Genomic DNA, 6,378 nt, shown 5'->3' with positions numbered 1-6,378 from the left:
CTCCTCTAGGATGGATAGCATGGATATTGATGACGACAATTCGGAGCCTGAGTCTTAGAATATATGTTGTTAGGATTTTCTAGTTGTATTATTTTCAAATCTCGGACAAATTTTTTTACTTATTTATTGTTTTAAGTTATTGCTGCATATTCCTGGACAAATTTTCCTTTATGATGTTTTGTGCTTTATTGTTCCATTCCTGGATACATGTTTGAAACATCTTATTTATGCATTGCAATACTTGCTTATTTATACCTTAATCCATACATGAGTATATGCTACAATATCGATATATCTTAATTATATAAAGAGTATGTATGCTATATATATTGTGCTGGAATCTCTTTACTTTTCTACATTTTGATGAAGTCAAAAGGGGGAGAAAAGTTGGAGTGTATTTTCTATAAAATTATTTAGGGCACATTACTCCAAAAGATAGGGGGAGCATACAAGATAGGGGGAGCATACTCAAGTCAAAACTTCAAACATATCTCAAAGTATGTTGCTCTCAAGAAAATTACACTATCAAGAAGATCTTGGTTTGTTATCATAAAAAATGGGTAGATTGTGAAGAAGATCATTGCTCCTGACCTTCGCAAGATTTTGATGAAGACACCAATATCACCAAAAGAAAGAAAAAGAAGAATACTTACGAAGACAAAGAAGATTAAAGCTTCAAGATAATTAGATTAAGTCTCTATAGGTACTTCTATCCTAAAAATCTTAAATATACAAAGTAGTAATGCTCAAACTATTTTTAAAGAAAGTTGAAACACTTTAAAAATACTTAAAAATATTTTTCAAAAATAGTGTGTAATGGGTTACTTCATCTAAGTAACAAGTTACGTGTGTGAAAAAAGAGTTATCAAACTTAAAACTATTCAAAGTAATCCATTACTGTCTTTGAGTAACAGATTACAAATTTTGAATAGTTGAGTAACCGATTACCCAGTTTGTTATAATCGATTACTCTAAATTAATTTTAAATGAACATCAGACAGAGAGTTTGGGTAATCGATTACCCAATATTAGTAATCGATTACTGAGAGTTGTTGCATGAGATTTCAGATTTCAAAATGAAATGTTTTCACTCCAAACGAAATCTTTTCACTTCAAACAACTCCTACACTTTCACACCATGAGTGTTTGGAAAGTCTATATAAAGACTCTAACTCTCACAATACAAACATACAATAATACACAACAACACACAACTCTTGTGCAATTTCCAAAAACTCTTAAACTGATTCTGTAGCTATTTCTCTACACGTTTTGCAACTAGTCCTTAACTTTCAAAGTTGTTTTTCTGAAGTTGCTTAGAAGTGTTTCAAAGTTTTCCAGGGAGCATTATTACTTGGTATACATAAAGAGTTGATTCGATTGTAAGTTATACTACTTTCATCATTGTAAAGGCAATCTGCCATTGTTATACATTCTTCATTATTATTGTAGAATACTTTCTTTCACGGGGTGTGAAAAGAAAGGGGACTAGAATCACTTGGAAAGGTGTTTTCCAAGAGTGAATAAGAATTAGGGAGTGTGTAAGGTACATAGAAATCTCAGGGTGAGATATTGTAATTACAACTCATAATTCTTAGTGAAGAAATCTCTTGTGCTGCAAGAGTACTAGACGTAGCCTTCGGTGGACTAGAAGGTGAATCAGTATAAAAACCACTGTGTATTCTCTTCTCCCTTACCTCTTTGATTTATTCTTGTTTATTTTTCTGCATATATTTTATGCTACACGTTAACTCTTGATTTTGCAGAAAAACTGGCCAAAATTTTTAAGTCAACTAATTCACCCCCCCTCTTAGTTGCAACCTCGTTCTTACAACATGTTGGTTGTAAACCCTGAGTATGCTTGAGGCTTGTGCTGGTTAGAGCCTGTAATTTCAATCTCTAATGATGATTAGTCAGAGAAGATCTATTTACTATAGGAGTAAGTTAAAAAACCTACTTCAGATTTTCGTCATCTATCATACAAAAATTTAATAGTTCATATGATTTGAATTAGTTGGTAGATCTAAACTATTAGATTTTCATAGAATACATGACTAAGATATGAATAAAAAAAATTAATTAACTCCTTAAGTAAGTAAATCTCCTCTCATTATTACTAGTCTTCAATACCATGGGAAACTCATTAACAAATCTCGTTTTCTTTGTCTATTATTTTATTTTCTATGGTTTATTTGATTGATTGTTAATAATGTTGTGAAATGATAATTTCTCCTCCACTAACACTTACACATGCACCCAGTTACCAAGATTCCCAAATAACATGTGAATCAGAGTAAGGTCATTATGATGAAAAATTCAACACAATAACAATGTAAACTCTAACAGAGTATATAGAGCGGATAATAATTTCCACAACTTGCTAGAATCTATGAGGAGCAATATCAAATAATGCACTAACACACAAGGGACTCTGGAATTTTAACGTGGAAAACCTTCCCAAAGTGAGAAGTAAAAACCACGGGCACAATCCAGTCAATCAAGCTCCACTCTAATAAAAATAGGAATACAAGAGTGTCTCCAAAATACAGCACAAAAACGTGCTCAACAATACGTCATACAACAGAGCAACAAGCTTGAAAATGAGAACAAGAAAACCAGCAAAAACTAGAAAATAACTACTGTAACAGCTCGATTTCTACCACCTTGGACGTCGTCTCACCGATCCAACCGTTCAGAATGAAGAAATATAAGTTCTGAACCTGCTGTCCAAATTTTAGCCCGATCCAACGGTGAACGAAGGCAAAGTCGCGAATTTCCCATGCCTGCTTGGAGTTCCTACGGGTTGAGTTTTCTTATCTTCTCTCACACTTTTCAATTGCCTAAATTGCCTTGAATCCCTTGCCACATCTGACCCCTATCTATTAGATTAAGTGGGACAAGTGGGCTTTGCCTAACCGGGTCTTTCTCCACATAGGAAGGGAGCCCAAACCTAATATGTCTCCCCCTCACAACTATGTGGAGAGAATCGTCAAACAGGCAATCTCAAAACAAGTTTCAAACTTCCACCTTGTTAAGGCCTTAGTCATCATATCAGCCCCATTATCATCAGTATGAACCTTAGCCAATTCCAACAACCTAGTATCCAAAATATTATGTATCCAATGATACCTCACATCAATGTGTTTGGGCCTAGAATGAAAAGTTGAATTCTTCCCAAGATGAATGACACTCTGACTATCACAAAATAACAAGTATTTCTCTTGGACAAAACCAAGCTCCTGCAAGAATTTCTTCACTCAAAGCAACTTTTTGCATGCTTCTGTAATGGCAATGAACTCTGCCTTAGTAGCGAATAATGCAACACACTTTTGTAACCTGGATTGCCATGCTACAGCTCCCTCTGTAAACTTAATCAAGTAACTTGAAGTAGACTTTCTGGAATCAATGTCTCCAGCCATATCAGAATCAGTATAGCCCACAAGAGTAGGTTTATCACCTCCAAAACAAAGCCTCAGACTAGCAGTACCACAAAGATACCTCAAAATCTATTTCACAACATTCCAATGCTCTCTACCTGGATTTGACAGAAATCTACTAACTGTACCAACAGCATGTGCAATATCTGGTCTTGTACACACCATTGCATACATCAAACTTCCCACAGCAGATGCATAAGGAACTCGTTGCATATCTGATTTTTCAGCTTCATTTGAAGGACACTGTTTAGCACTCAACTTAAAATGAGTAGCAAGAGGAGTGCTTACCACCTTAGCATTTTCCATCTGGAACTTCTGTAACACTCTCTTAATATAGTGTTCCTGTGACATCCAAAGTTTCTTTTCTTGCCTATCTCGCATGATTATTATACCAAAAATCTGCTTAGCAGCTCCCATGTCTTTCATGACAAATGACTTGCCTAGTTTCTTCTTTAACCTGTCAATCATGGAAATATTTTTCCCAACAATAAGCATGTCATCAACATACAGGATGATAAAATCACTATCAGCAAACTTTCTAATGAAGACACAATGATTAGAAGTAGTCTTCTTGTAGCCTTGCTCACACATAAAAGACACAAACTTCTTGTACCATTGTCGTGGAGCCTGCTTCATACCATATAGACTCTTTCTCAGCCTACACACATAGTATTCTTTCCCTTCTACAAGAAAACCATTAGGTTGTTTCATATAAATCTCTTCCTTCAAGTCACTATGAAGGAAAGCATTTTTTACATCCATTAGCTCTACCTCCAAATCAAGAGTACCAGTCAAACTCTATACAATTCTAATGGATGACATCTTCATCACAAGAGAAAAAATCTCACTGAAATCAACACCCTTTCTCTGTCTGAAACCTTTAACCACCAATCTAGCTTTATATCTTGGAGATGTAGAATTACTTTCTTGCTTCACCCTATATATCCACCTGTTTTCCAAAACCTTCTTTTCTTTTGGCAATTTGACCAAATCAAAAGTGTGATTATCATGCAAGGACTTCATTTCCTCTTACATTGCATCCAACCACTTCTTCTTTTCTTCATTCTCCATGGCCTCATGATAATATTCAGGTTCTCCTCCGTCTGTCACAACAACATAGTCATCAGAAGGGTACCTGGTAGATGGTTTCCTCTCCCTATTAAACATCCGAAGTTGAACTTGAGGTGGTTCAGAAGCATCACCAAGATTCTCATCTTGTGACATCTCATGTTCATCTTCACCAATATCAATGGGAAAATCTAAATCATCTCCAAGTTGTTGATCACCAACATAATCATGTTGCTCACCATTTTGAACATTATTCTCAACTGTATCCAAATCATGTATAGGTGTCCAAAATGGATCAATATCAGACAATATCTACTATCTTCCTCGGGTGTAGTCTTCTTCATCTTATAATGTCTTCAATGGTTTGATCTTCCATGAACTTAACATCACGACTTCTAACAACCTTTTTCTCAACATGATCATATAACCTGTAGTCAAATTCATCTTCACCATAACCGATAAAGATGCATTGCTGTGTCTTCGCGTCCAACTTGGACCTTTCATCCTTTGGAACATGCACAAATGTCTTGCAACCGAAGACTCGCAAATGATCATACCTGACATTCTTACCAAACTAAATCTTGTCTAGCACCTCAGCATTCAGAGCAATTATAGGACTAAGATTAATAACATGCACTGCCGTGTACAAAGCCTCACCCCAGAAATGTTTAGGTAATTTTGTTTCAGAAAGCATACACCTAACTTTTTCAACCAAAGTCCTGTTCATCCTCTCCACTAAGCCATTAAGATGAGGATGAGTCTTTTCATGTCTAATACCTTGCTGCTTGCAGTAAATGTCAAACGGTCCACAATACTCACCACCGTTATCAGTATGAACGCATTTCAGCTTCTTGCTAGAATGTCTCTCAACCAAAACATGGAATTTTTTGAACTTTTCAAGCACTTGGTCCTTTGTCTTCAAAGCATAGACCCAAATCTTCCTTAAACAATCATAAAAAAAAGTAACAAAGTAAAGTGCACCATCAAATGACTTTACCTTCAATGGACCACAAACATCAGAATGCACCAATTCAAGCAACTCTGACTTCCTTGAAGGGGGATGCTTCTTAAAGGATACTATGGTCTGCTTACCAGCGATGCAATGAGAACATTTCTCCAAATCTGTACTCTTCAATCCTGGAAGTACATCCTTTTTTGCTAAACAATTCAACCATTTTTCACTGATATGGCTGAGTCTGCGGTGCTACAAAGAAGCTTCCATATCCATGGCATTCACACTTTCTTTAGCAACCAAAGCTTTTGTCCAATACACTTTAGAAACTTTCTCCCCTCTGGCCACAACCAAGTTACCTCTAGTAGGTTTCCATTTTCCAGAACCAAAGTGATTATCATAACCACCATCATCAAGCATATGCACAGAAATCAAATTAAAATGAACGTCTAGAGCATGTTTAACTCATCTCAGAAACAACTGTACTCCCAAGTTGGTATGCAAACAAATATCACCAATACCTACTACCTTTGATACACCATCATTACCCATCTTTAAAACTCCAAAATCACCAGAAGTGTAAGATGTGAAGAACTCCTTCCTTGGTGTAACATGCAGTGTAGCACCACTATCAATTATCCATATACTCTCATCTGATACAAGATTAACCAAATCACGGTCACGAAGAATAATAAGATCATCACAAGTAGTAGTAGTAACACGATTATCATCACCATGATTCTTCTCGTTCTATTTGCCCTTCATGTCTTTGTTCTCCCTTTTCCATTGAAAACAATTATTTTGTATGTGACATGCTTTGTGACAATAGTGACATTCCACATTCTTGTATCTAGACTTGGACTTACTTCTACTCTTTTCTCTATCCCCTTTCGGTTCCTTTCTATGACTTCTCCCCCTGTT

This window comes from Lupinus angustifolius, chromosome LG04, assembly GCF_001865875.1.
Source record: "Lupinus angustifolius cultivar Tanjil chromosome LG04, LupAngTanjil_v1.0, whole genome shotgun sequence".
NCBI classification, from domain to species: domain Eukaryota; kingdom Viridiplantae; phylum Streptophyta; class Magnoliopsida; order Fabales; family Fabaceae; genus Lupinus; species Lupinus angustifolius.
Note: the sequence above shows the minus strand (reverse complement) of the source record.